We start from the raw sequence: 15,097 nt of genomic DNA, 5'->3' as shown, positions 1-15,097 counted from the left end.
CTTAAACTCCAAAATCAATTTCGATTTCTTATATTACACTATCTCCTATGTCTTAGCCCTTTCCTAACTCACTAACTCACTAGCCATTTCTTCTCGTTTCAGACCAACTGAATAAATCCAAGTATAAACTAAACCGCCTGTTAAACTAAACTAAGTATTTTTCGTTCATTTCGAAAAATGTTCTTCTCAAATGCAGTAAATCAAGGTATTAAGCGATAAATTGTAAACAAGAAAACAAAATCTATGATTCAAACAGAACAAAATCTGCTTCCAAAAGGAAACTCACTATACCGAAATTATGTAGTAAAGATTTATTGTGTAATTCAGATTGTCATCAAAAGACTCATACAGTCTTGTCCACGATCGTAATCTTAATCACATATTTTAAAGTATCACAATCAAAATTAATATATGGGGCATTTCATGTCAAGTGAACCAACTTTTGAAATCGATGTCTTCCGATCGGGATGAAATTTGCACCAAGGTTAGCTCTATTGGATAGTAACTCAGACACAATTTTTCAACAACATCGGTCGAGAACTCTCTGAGTTATAGGGGGTAAAATTTTGACAATTTGGTCAAACAGGGGTTTTTTCTTATCCATGTAACTTATTACCTATTGTTCTTAGCAAAATGTGTCCCAAATAGTATAGATAGCTATTTCTTCGATCTTTCGAAAAAAAATATTTAAAAAAAAAAATAAAAAATTTTTAATATTTTTTTTCCGAAATCAAAAACTTTTTTGACTTTTTTTTAAAATACGTCCTTTTTTTTTTTTTTTTTTTTTTTCTTAAAATAAAGTTTAGATATTTTCCTTGAACACCTACTTGGTCGCTTAGTGGGATGCGAGTGGGATATCTATCAAAATAAATATTTTGTAACTCAAAACAAGCTATTTTTGACTTTTTTTGCAAAATCAAAAACTTTGTTGACTTTTTTTTTTCAAAATGGACCCTTTTTTAATCTTTTTTTTTAGGTCAAACAAAAGCTTAGATATTATCCTTGAAGACCCTTTTGGTCGCTTAGTGGGATGCGAGTGGGATATCTATCAAAATAAATATTTTTTAACTCAAGACTTACAATTTTTGACTTTTTTTTTTGCAAATACGATTTTTTTTCCAAATGGGCCCTTTTTTAAAATTTTTTTTGTAGTCAAAAGAAAGCTTAGGTCCATTCCTTTAAGATATTTTTAGTCCCTTAGTGGGATGCGAGTGGGATATCTATCAAAATAAATATTTTTTAACGCAAGACATACAATTTTTTAATTTTTTTTTGCAAAATCAAAATTTTTTCCAATATGGGCCCTTTTTTAAATTTTTTTTTTGCTCAAAAGAAAGCCTAGGTCCATTCCTTTAAGATATTTTTAGTCCCTTAGTGGGATGCGAGTGGGATATCTATCAAAATAAATATTTTGTAACAATTTTTTAATTTTTTTTTGCAAAATCGAAATTTTTCTTAGGTCTTTTCCTTTAAGACCCATTTTGTCACTTAGGAAGATGTGAGTAGGATATCTATTAAAATAAAAATGTTGTAACTCAAGACATTCAATTATTGACTTTTTTTTTGCAAATTCGAATTTTTTTTCAAAATGGGCCCTTTTTTAAAAATTTTTTTTTAGTCAAAAGAAAGCTTAGGTCCATTCCTTTAAGATATTTTAGGTCCCTTAGTGGGATACGAGTGGGATATCTATCAAAATAAATATTTTGTAACTCAAGATATACAATTTTTGATTTTTTGGCAAAATCAAAAACTTTTTTGACTTTTTTTTAAAATGGGCCCTTTTTGTAATTTTTTTTTTTGCTATAAAGAAAGCTTAGGCCTATTCCTTTAAGATGGTTTTGATCGCTTAGTGGGATGCGAGTGGGATATATATCAAAATAAATGTTTTGTAACTCAAGACATACAATTTTTGTGTTAAAACATTTATTTTGATAGATATCCCACTCGCATCCCACTAAGGGACTAAAAATATCTTAAAGGAATGGACCTAGGCTTTCTTTTGAGCAAAAAAAAAATTTAAAAAAGGGCCCATATTGGAAAAAAATTTTGATTTTGCGTTACAAAATATTTATTTTGATAGATATCCCACTCGCATCCCACTAAGGGACTAAAAATATCTTAAAGGAATGGACCTAAGCTTTCTTTTGACTACAAAAAAAATTTTAAAAAAGGGCCCATTTGGAAAAAAATCGTATTTGCAAAAAAAAAAGTCAAAAATTGTAAGTCTTGAGTTAAAAAATATTTATTTTGATAGATATCCCACTCGCATCCCACTAAGCGACCAAAAGGGTCTTCAAGGATAATATCTAAGCTTTTGTTTGACCTAAAAAAAAAGATTAAAAAAGGGTCCATTTTGAAAAAAAAAAGTCAACAAAGTTTTTGATTTTGCAAAAAAAGTCAAAAATTTTATGTTTTGAGTTACAAAATATTTATTTTGATAGATATCCCACTCGCATCCCACTAAGCGACCAAGTAGGTGTTCAAGGAAAATATCTAAATTTTATTTTAAGAAAAAAAAAAAAAAAAAAAAAAAGGACGTATTTTAAAAAAAAGTCAAAAAAGTTTTTGATTTCGGAAAAAAAATATTAAAAATTTTTTATTTTTTTTTTTAAATATTTTTTTTCGAAAGATCGAAGAAATAGCTATCTATACTATTTGGGACACATTTTGCTAAGAACAATAGGTAATAAGTTACATGGATAAGAAAAAACCCCTGTTTGACCAAATTGTCAAAATTTTACCCCCTATAACTCAGAGAGTTCTCGACCGATGTTGTTGAAAAATTGTGTCTGAGTTACTATCCAATAGAGCTAACCTTGGTGCAAATTTCATCCCGATCGGAAGACATCGATTTCAAAAGTTGGTTCACTTGACATGAAATGCCCCATATTTTTCTTTTCATCAATCAACATCATAATTTTTAACGGATTACGGAATTATTCAATATCAAATATGAAGAAATCTTAATGGAATTTTAAATATATGAGAGTGGACTCTGTGATCATGCATGCCATAATTAAGGATACATCAGGCATAGATCTTGAAATATTAGTTCCCGAACAGCATTGGCATTTGTAACACAACAACATTTTTATAGAATTCAATTCGAAAAATCAAGGGGGTACAGAAGGCAAGGATGTTGCATCATAACTAAAAGTCGGTTGGGTCTGCTCTATACATCGCATGTCATGATATTCGCGACAATTTGAGTATCGCAATCGAATCAATAATTCAGTTCTTTTCTTTGTGATCGAAATGCATATTCGATGATTGATTTTTCATATTTTTTCAAAGACTTCTACTAAACAAATGGTGGTTTCTTAATTGATCAATTTATACAGTAGACATTTCCGAAGAAAAGGTGGATCATTCGGTTCGACGTGTTTTAAGTGCGATTGAAAAGACAGTCTTTAATCTAAATGTATAAGCGAAAAAGTACAAACATCTTCCAAACTTCCCATCTAAATGGGGCATTTTGTAAATTTTAATATCTCATCCCTAGTAGAGAAACATTTGTGGGTAAGCATGGGTGTTGGAAATTGCAAAACACACAAACACTCATAGAATGTGCAGCTCTTGCTGTAACTAGTGGAGAGGCGAGTGTAAATATCAAACAATTCTTATCAGAACATTAAATCGAGTTTACGATGCAATTTTGTAGCGAATTAAATGCAATTTGTGAAATTAATTTACGAACATTTGCACTTAAATACCACAACTAATAGATAGGAAATGTAGATAAATGTTTTCATAAACTTTGTTGTTGCTGCCTTCAAGGAGCAGGGTAGTGGTAGATGTAACAGTCTCAAATGTATAGCCAATATGGATATGAGGGCTGGTGATGGTGTGGTCTTCACACATATTGGTCAGCTTTGTTGTGTTGCATAATTGAACCTGCCTGTCTTATTTTCTAGTTGTTGCTGTTGTGCTGTGTCTTATCTATTTACACACATGATTATTGCTGTTGTTGTTAGTGTGGGTTCATAAAAATAACCCACTAATCTCTTAAATTTTCAGTTTGTGATATCGAAATTAGAAAAGTATTCATAACAAGAATTTCATGAATAAATAGCTCGCGCCTTGCGATAATAAGGCGATTTATTTTGTTAACCAAAAAAAAAATGGTTCGTTTTTTTTTATTTTTGGGATTTGTTGTGGACAGCATACAATATTTTCATAATATGTTGCATTAAAATATTTGATTGTCACTTAAGATAATATGAAAATCCATAAAGATGTAGTGAATTAAAACATATTTTCAATACAATAAAAGCACACACTTACAAACACACATAGGCACACAATTTTGTTACACTCAGAGAAAATAGAAAGAGTTTTAAAAACATGATAATAAATTAATGAATTCTTATCGTTATCTCAATTGTATCAAATCACTGGCACAACTGACACAACATCACGTCGAGTTGATATGGGTTCCAGGACACGAGGGCATCCGGGGAAATGAAGTATCTGATAAGTGCGCAACCAACGGTTCGTCCCTGGACGTATCTCTAGCGCAAAGGGATATTCACACTCCCCTAGTGACAGTATCGAAATTGATAGATGAATGGGCTTTGAGCGAGACGGAACTCAGGTGGTCAAATATCATCACTTGTAGAATATTCAGAATGCTCTGGCCCAATCTGACAGAGGATAGAACTAGGACTGTCTTAGCAGGAATTCGATTAGGCTTCTTACGGGTATAATTACTGGGCTCTGTATGATTGGACATATGTCGGAACGTATGGGTTACCCACGTTAAAGCTATTGTAGAAGTTGTTTAGATGAAGTGGAGGAGGAATCGGTCCAGCACCTTCTATGTGAATGCCCAGCCTTACAAGAGCATAGACTACATCTTGGTAGAGCTCTTTTCCATGATCTGGACTGTCTCAGAGATGTGTCACTAGTAAATATGATCAGATTTATTAGAAGTACCGGTTGGTTCCCACGGGGACCACAGGAATCACATAGTCAACGAAATTAGGGAGGGAAACTATTCTCACTTTATGTACGAATTTTCAGCATTTCAGTATTTCTAAGGGTACCAGAATGGGCCACATGGCCTCCGAGTGAACTCGCTAAATTGCGAGCAACCCACGTAACCTACCCTAACCTATTGTTATCTATAAGTTGTGTGTTTGATTGACATCCGAATATATTTTTCTCAAATTCCAAAAATTTTACAAACAATTCACCTTTGACTCCAGCTATTGAAAGGGCTGATGTATTAGATTTTGGTCATTGGTCTGAAAGAATTTTGTAAACATATTAACCAAGTTGTTGCTAAAAACCTACATATTTTATTTAAGAAAAACTATAACCCATTGAAAATTTTAAACATTTTTGGGGCACCTTCTTAGATGCAGTAGTGTAAGGGAATAAACGATCAATTGTAAAAAAGAAACTAAGGCCCTAATTTTGTAAATCACGTCACCAAAGTGATGTTTACGTGCAAAGCAAAAACAACATTTCACTCATTTTAAAAATTTGTTTTTGTTTTGTGTACACAATTTTCAAATTATGAAAGGCAAATCAACGCTTGAATTTTTGTGCGTTTGTTTGGTTCACAATTTGTACATAAAACAAAAACAAATTTTTGAAATGTGTGAATTGTTGTTTTTGCTTTGCACATAAATATCACTTGGTGACGTGATTTACAAAATTAGGGCCTAAGACTAAAACAGAACAAAACACACATAGAAATGCTTCCAAGTGGGAACTCACCATACAAAAATCATATCTTCTGTTAAAAAGAAGGTAAGCACTAAAACATATTTTCGGAAGCTTTGGAATACCATTTCCCAAACATTGAATCCCCAAAACAGTTCTAAATGCATGAATGGCTTTTTCAGGCTCGAAATGATCGATCTGTACAGCATGTTAGAGATATTTACAAATCGTTAGAAGAAACAGCTGTTTATTCGGTTCGAAATGTTTCCTATATGATTGACTCTGTTTGAATTCAGTTTGTCATCAAAAGCCCCATACAGTCTTCTGCTGTGACATAAACATGATTTGTCAACGATAGTGATCTTATTAACGTATTTTAAAGTATCACAATCAAAATTAATATATTTTTCTTTTCATCAATCAACATGATAATTTTTTAACGGATTACCAAATTATTCAATATCAAATTTGAATAAATCTTCATGCAATTTTAAATATATGAGAGTGAACTCAGTGATTATGCATTCAATAATTTAGGATACATCACGCATCGATCTTAAAATATTAGTTCCTGAACAGCATAGACGATTTGTAACACAAAAAGATTTTGAAAGAATTCAATTCGAAAAATCAACGAAGGCAAGGATATTGCATCATAACTAAAAGTCGGTTGGGTCTGCTCTATACATTAATGATCGCATGCCATGATATTCGCGAATATTTGAGTATCGCAATCGAAATTCTGCAATTTTTCTTTTGATCAATCAACAATCGTGATTCAACATGCCCCTTTTGCAATATCCAATGCAAAATTTTCTATTTCGCTGCCATAATATTGCCAATATAAATGTATGAGAGTGGAGTTATTGCCCAAGCTTACCTTAATTCACGAGCACATACCGATCTTGGCATGAATTGCATTTACAAAGATTTTCCTATTTAATTATGAAATCCAAGGGAAGATGTTTCATTACCAAAAGTTGAAACGATCTGATCTGAACATTAATGCCTGAAAATGTTAATTACATTTCTTAAGGTAGGGTCACACAAGACAAATATTTGACGAAAAGGACGTAACCACTAAATAAAATACATTTGAATTCTTTTATATATTTCAAAAACATATTTTACTTAGGATGATTCAAAACAGAATAATTTGTTTTATTTTATTTGATGCTGTTTGACATTATAAAACACTTGTAAAAGTAAACACGTCAAAAGTGGTTACGCTTTTTTGAGCAAATATTTCCAATGTGTGACCCTACCTTTAGATAAACACGTTTTCTATGAACTATTTTTAAAGAATTTTTAAAGAATACTGTCTAAGTTCGGGCTCATATGTATAATTCCATGATTAAGCGAGATCTTAGTTACGTCTTTTAAAGCAACGTGGTGAAAAACTTTCAGCATTACTTTAAGTCAAGAGACTCAAAACTTTTTGAGTACCAAAGTATGCAGCACCTAATGCAAAATAAAATAGTTTGCAAACTCCAATGCCGATCTTTTTTTTTAAATATTATTAGTAGGCTCTATTTTTGGATGACTTAAATTAAAAAAAAGATCGACTTCAATTGAATTAAGAAAATTAGAGAAACAATTTTACTCGGGATTGTGCTTTATCATCGTAATTCTTTTAACGATTTGCGAAAGAAAGCAGCAGGATATTTTCATAACCTTCAATCGTGCGAAGTTTGACAATTAACCCGACATAAACTGCTCTGCATTTTAATTATCGCTAGCTAATGTACATTTAATTTGTTTGACCAACACTTTGTCTACAAACAACTTTCAATGGAATTCGTTCATCTTTAAAGATCCATGTGGTCTATTACCATCGAAGAATTTACTTAAGCACCACGATCAAAATTTATCAACATTGCTTTGAGTCAAAAAGCTCAAAATCTTTTGAGTGACGAAAGTATGCTGTACCTAATGCAAAATAAAACTGTTTGCAACTATTAGCAAAATATGCCTTAAATTTAGGAACAATCCTATGACGATCTTTAAATATTAGTTAGTTTGAAACGAAGAACAATTACTATTGAATTAGAGAAACCTTTTGACTCGGGATGTTGCTTTATCATCGTAATTCCTTTAACGATGTCGGAAAGAATGCAGCTGAATATTTTCCTAACTTTCAAACTGATCTACGGGGAGAGATGTTTCACGACTTGGATAGCTCTTGGTGTATTTTCAAAAGAATAAATGCAAACCATGCAAAAATGCAAACCAACATTGGATAAATTCTATAAAGATCTTGAGTCACAGACACGATGTTTTTGGTCGATCAAAAGTTTTCCTCGTGATTGAAATGTGTGAAGCTCTTTGGCTTGGCTTGTATTTTATCACCAACATTTTATAACAATTTCGGAAGTCGTTCTTGTTTCAATAAAATGATGCAAGCTTAAGGGCGACTTAAGGGTACTTATCGGATAATTTACAGGATATTGTGGACTTAGATACCATCAGCACACTCTGGGTAATGCGTCGAGGAAACAGTATAGAATCTATAATAAATACAAATATTTAGGGTTGCAGGATTGCCTGGAAACTTGAATCGATTTTATTCAATAATGCACTTTGGTCAAGGTTTACATGTATATAAAGATGGTCGGACGGACAACTTTAACTTGCGATTCACAAGGAAAATATTAATAATCTTATCTAGATTGTGTTGCCTATTAACAATTGCTGATGTGAGTTTTGCATAAAATCTAGGTGAAAACATAGAGTGATCTTTATTCAAGTAGGATGTGCACTTTGACAAGATGTTGATGGATACTCAGATATTCGATTATCTTGATGGCGATGATGAAAAACAAAATATTAATCCAGTCAAGATGTTGTTGACAATACCGAACGAGTATGCAGAATCTATGGTAACATCGATAGCTTAAATTTTTTCGAGTGTATTGTCACATATGTCACATATTTTTGTTGTCATTTCGACAAAAACCAATAACAACAAAAAGAAACACACCACAAGTATAAATGTTTATTTGTGTGTTCATATGTATATTCGTATACACTCGTAGTTTGTTATAAATCTGATCTTATCTTAAGGTAATATTAAGCCGCCCATCATCAATACATTGCAGTCAGGCAGGCCATTCAATATGATCGTTATGTGTTGGTGTCTAAATGCATTAAATAAAAGCCCTGTTATAACATGCAGATCGATCGATCGATCGACAGAAGACAGACATACACACGAACTAACAGACAGAAAGACGGGCGGACAGACAGACAGTTAGACTGATATGCATTTTATTTTAACAAATTCAGAAAATAAAGGTGACAATATCGGCCTTTTCTTTACTCTGCTCCTCAGTTCTTTTCGTTTCTGTTGTTGTTGTTAATTTCATAGTGTGTAATATTTGTGGCACAAGCCTTAAAATGTTGTAGTGCTCGAATTTTTATTTGATGCATGTATATATGTTTTTGTTGTTGTTCTTTAATCATACTGTATGTTGAAAGAAGTTTCCAATTGATTGGCGCTTTTTATTGATATAAGTTTGGGACTCCTCTTAATTTTTGTTGCTGTTAAAAGACGTCATTCTGTCTGTGCTCGTCTCTGGGTCTTTTTAACTTAAATTCAAATTTCTTTTATTGTTACCTTTACCTGTATCTCCAAAAATTATAAATAAAAAAAAAGAATACGAGTGGTTTTTTTTTTGTTGCATTATTCTCTGTTATATAACGTGTTTTCTTGTTATTGTTGTTGCTGTTCTCTGTTCATCTTACTAATTTCCATATTGTTCCATTTAAAATCTTATAAATAACACAAGTTAATTTCACATTCTCTCCATGCGAGTACATTTTTTTAAGAGCTGCCCATTTGTTCCTTTGATCTTTTTTTTGTTTTTTATGTTTCTGATGTTGTTTTATTTTGTAAGAATGAAATACAACAACAATAACAACAACAAATACATTATAGTTATTATTATCGTTTAAATATGTATAAATTTGATAAATTTGTTATGATGGCTCATTGTTGTGGAAATGTTATTTGAAATTAATTAAAAGACCCCACACATTTAACACAGATTTTTCAACGAACACAGCACCATTTCTTTATTTTTTTTGGTTTTTTGGTCTGTGTCTGTCGTCATTCATGTTGAAATGAGTTTGAATTTGGAAAACTTGAAAGCAGACAAACAATTATAAAAGGCGACAAATGTCTGATAACCTTAATAATTATTTAGACCTCAGCTAAATTGATTTGTAAATTCAAAATCAAAATAAAGTCAATAATGAACAATTCGCAAACCACACATTGCATTTAAATTGTTAAAAAAAAGATATTCATATGGATAAGTAAATTCTAAATGACTGACCCGATATATAATTATAAAAGCAATTGCTAAAGCAATAGTATTGAACTAGAACTGAACTACAATTGATCTAGAACTGAACTAGAACTGAACTAGAACTGAACTAGAACTGAACTAGAACTGAACTAGAACTGAACTAGAACTGAACTAGAACTGAACTAGAACTGAACTAGAACTGAACTAGAACTGAACTGAACTAGAACTGAACTAGAACTGAACTAGAACTGAACTAGAACTGAACTAGAACTGAACTAGAACTGAACTAGAACTGAACTAGAACTGAACTAGAACTGAACTAGAACTGAACTAGAACTGAACTAGAACTGAACTAGAACTGAACTAGAACTGAACTAGAACTGAACTAGAACTGAACTAGAACTGAACTAGAACTGAACTAGAACTGAACTAGAACTGAACTAGAACTGAACTAGAACTGAACTAGAACTGAACTAGAACTGAACTAGAACTGAACTAGAACTGAACTAGAACTGAACTAGAACTGAACTAGAACTGAACTAGAACTGAACTAGAACTGAACTAGAACTGAACTAGAACTGAACTAGAACTGAACTAGAACTGAACTAGAACTGAACTAGAACTGAACTAGAACTGAACTAGAACTGAACTAGAACTGAACTAGAACTGAACTAGAACTGAACTAGAACTGAACTAGAACTGAACTAGAACTGAACTAGAACTGAACTAGAACTGAACTAGAACTGAACTAGAACTGAACTAGAACTGAACTAGAACTGAACTAGAACTGAACTAGAACTGAACTAGAACTGAACTAGAACTGAACTAGAACTGAACTAGAACTGAACTAGAACTGAACTAGAACTGAACTAGAACTGAACTAGAACTGAACTAGAACTGAACTAGAACTGAACTAGAACTGAACTAGAACTGAACTAGAACTGAACTAGAACTGAACTAGAACTGAACTAGAACTGAACTAGAACTGAACTAGAACTGAACTAGAACTGAACTAGAACTGAACTAGAACTGAACTAGAACTGAACTAGAACTGAACTAGAACTGAACTAGAACTGAACTAGAACTGAACTAGAACTGAACTAGAACTGAACTAGAACTGAACTAGAACTGAACTAGAAATGAACTAGAACTGAACTAGAACTGAACTAGAACTGAACTAGAACTGAACTAGAACTGAACTAGAACTGAACTAGAACTGAACTAGAACTGAACTAGAACTGAACTAGAACTGAACTAGAACTGAACTAGAACTGAACTAGAACTGAACTAGAACTGAACTAGAACTGAACTAGAACTGAACTAGAACTGAACTAGAACTGAACTAGAACTGAACTAGAACTGAACTAGAACTGAACTAGAACTGAACTAGAACTGAACTAGAACTGAACTAGAACTGAACTAGAACTGAACTAGAACTGAACTAGAACTGAACTAGAACTGAACTAGAACTGAACTAGAACTGAACTAGAACTGAACTAGAACTGAACTAGAACTGAACTAGAACTGAACTAGAACTGAACTAGAACTGAACTAGAACTGAACTAGAACTGAACTAGAACTGAACTAGAACTGAACTAGAACTGAACTAGAACTGAACTAGAACTGAACTAGAACTGAACTAGAACTGAACTAGAACTGAACTAGAACTGAACTAGAACTGAACTAGAACTGAACTAGAACTGAACTAGAACTGAACTAGAACTGAACTAGAACTGAACTAGAACTGAACTAGAACTGAACTAGAACTGAACTAGAACTGAACTAGAACTGAACTAGAACTGAACTAGAACTGAACTAGAACTGAACTAGAACTGAACTAGAACTGAACTAGAACTGAACTAGAACTGAACTAGAACTGAACTAGAACTGAACTAGAACTGAACTAGAACTGAACTAGAACTGAACTAGAACTGAACTAGAACTGAACTAGAACTGAACTAGAACTGAACTAGAACTGAACTAGAACTGAACTAGAACTGAACTAGAACTGAACTAGAACTGAACTAGAACTGAACTAGAACTGAACTAGAACTGAACTAGAACTGAACTAGAACTGAACTAGAACTGAACTAGAACTGAACTAGAACTGAACTAGAACTGAACTAGAACTGAACTAGAACTGAACTAGAACTGAACTAGAACTGAACTAGAACTGAACTAGAACTGAACTAGAACTGAACTAGAAATGAACTAGAACTGAACTAGAACTGAACTAGAACTGAACTAGAACTGAACTAGAACTGAACTAGAACTGAACTAGAACTGAACTAGAACTGAACTAGAACTGAACTAGAACTGAACTAGAACTGAACTAGAACTGAACTAGAACTGAACTAGAACTGAACTAGAACTGAACTAGAACTGAACTAGAACTGAACTAGAACTGAACTAGAACTGAACTAGAACTGAACTAGAACTGAACTAGAACTGAACTAGAACTGAACTAGAACTGAACTAGAACTGAACTAGAACTGAACTAGAACTGAACTAGAACTGAACTAGAACTGAACTAGAACTGAACTAGAACTGAACTAGAACTGAACTAGAACTGAACTAGAACTGAACTAGAACTGAACTAGAACTGAACTAGAACTGAACTAGAACTGAACTAGAACTGAACTAGAACTGAACTAGAACTGAACTAGAACTGAACTAGAACTGAACTAGAACTGAACTAGAACTGAACTAGAACTGAACTAGAACTGAACTAGAACTGAACTAGAACTGAACTAGAACTGAACTAGAACTGAACTAGAACTGAACTAGAACTGAACTTGAGTTAAGAACAGTAGCCGATCAAAAAAATTCTGAGTTTCTCTTGTCTCAGTAAGTATATCTGGCAAAATTCATTAGATTATGTTCAATAATGTCCCGATGATATTTTGGATCCACTGTTTATTAAAAAAATCGTATTTTTCGAAACATGTTTTAAATTTTTTACAACCTTTAAAATCTTATGATTGTGATATATCAATTTGTAAACAATTCGTCTATATTCCCTTTTATAGTCATAAACATATTAAAAATTTAAATGTATTTTCTCTTTTTGTTTAAAAAAACAAAAATCCAATCAGATTTAAAGAAGGAATAATAAAAATAATGAAAATTCAAATAACAATAATGAATATTATTGTAATGTAATGGACTTGTAAATTACACAGTATTTCATTTAATAACATTCATACAAACATAAATTTACACATGCACACATAGAGTTGATTCAGATAAAGAACATGATTCCATTTGCATATCATTATCGTAGAGTAGACTAAATAAATGTGAAACTGTGTGTAAGTGAAGACAGACAGACAGACAGACGGTGCTTGTATGTGATGCAGCGACATCAATTTCATTATGTGAACAAGTAAGTAGACCCGATAATTCAATACCCTACTTATATAAATTATGGAAATCAGGAATTATGTTCATACAATTACATATGTAAAGGACTTAAGGTAGGGTCACACATGACAAATATTTGACGAAAAAGACGTAACCACTAAATAAAATACGTTTAAATTCGTTTACTTATTTTCTTAGGATGCTTCAAACAAAACATTTAGTTTTGTAAGAGTAAACACGTCAAACAAATTTGTGCTAAAAAAAGTGGTTACGCTTTTTTGAGCAAATATTTGACTTGTGTGACCCAACCTTTAGAATTGAACTAAAACTTTATTTGTTTTATATGGAACTTTCAGTTATAGTATTTTTTCTCCCAGATTTGGTTGAAAATTTATATAGGAATCTGATAGATTCTTAAGACGACTCTCAGTTTTACTGCTCTCAATAATCTTGATCATGTCAAATAACTTGTCATTAAAATTTGTAATTTGTTGCAAAACCATTGACGAACTTATTATAGCTACTGTTATCAGAATAGTACTTGTAATAAAATTGTCCTTAGTAGATATTATTTTCCCTAGTAGACACTGAAAATACATATAAAAATTACTTTTACATATATGTACCTAGAATGATATGATTCCATGTTGTCACTTATTTACAGTCCTATAGATTTATTTTCATTTAAATTATTTTACATTTTAATTTGATCACGTTTGTAAAAATATTATTGCAAAGATGAATGAATTTGTTGTTAATATGAAAATTGTTGTTTTTTTCTTCTTCAGCATATATAATTGAGTTTGAGGAGGCGAAAAGAAGGTTGTATTTTTTTAAATAAATCTTGTATGAATGTAAAATTGATATGAAAATGTAAAAGGGTTTCTCAAAACTCTCGCAAGATTTGAATTTGTGCAGTAACATTTTGCCAACCAAAAAAAAAAAACACAGGACAACAACGCGTTTTCTTTTTTGAACTATATTTTAAAATTAATGAAAGTTTTGGGGACATAGTTCGAAGATTTTGTATGAAATATGGTCGGCATATTGATTTAACTAAGTCAACTATGAAGAGAGTTATTGATTAAGCTAAACAAACTGGTTGTTCAGAACCTGTTTAAATTTTAGTATCAAATCAGGTAAAGCGTATAGCAAATTTGTAATCTACGGAAAATTCTATGAACTTTTTCAGAAGAAACCATGGTTCTAAAATCAAAATCGAGCTTCCGGTTTTTTACGAGAAGATTTGGAGCTCAAGACCTCTTTTGCTAGGAGACCTCGGGTATGTTCAATTTTAAAAATAATAATATTTCTTCGTTTGTGTTCCGATTTCAAAAAAATTACATATATATAGAATCTTCAAGCTCTCTTACTTGTTTTTAATGACTTATGTCATTTTAAAGGGTACATATCTGTCATTTATTCTCACTTAGTTATTGAACATTATAGTGTAAACAACAAAGTTTTATTTTGCTTCGAAAATTTAAAATTTTGTACCAATGAATCTTCATATGTGGGAAATGATTTGTTTTACTTCTAATTTGAAAAAAGTGCTGCTGAAGGACACCGATTGCTCACCAAAGCTTATGGTGAATGTGTTCCATCGGTTTCAATGTACTAGAGGTAGTTTGTGCGTTTCAGAATTGGTGATTTTGACACGGAAAACAAAGATCGCCCAGGCTAGCCAAAGTAGGGTCACACATGACAAATATTTGACGAAAAAGACGTAACCACTAAATAAAATACGTTTAAAT

Source organism: Calliphora vicina, chromosome 4, assembly GCF_958450345.1.
Source record: "Calliphora vicina chromosome 4, idCalVici1.1, whole genome shotgun sequence".
In the NCBI taxonomy this organism is placed as follows: Eukaryota; Metazoa; Arthropoda; class Insecta; order Diptera; family Calliphoridae; genus Calliphora; species Calliphora vicina.
This window is presented reverse-complemented; position numbering follows the sequence as displayed.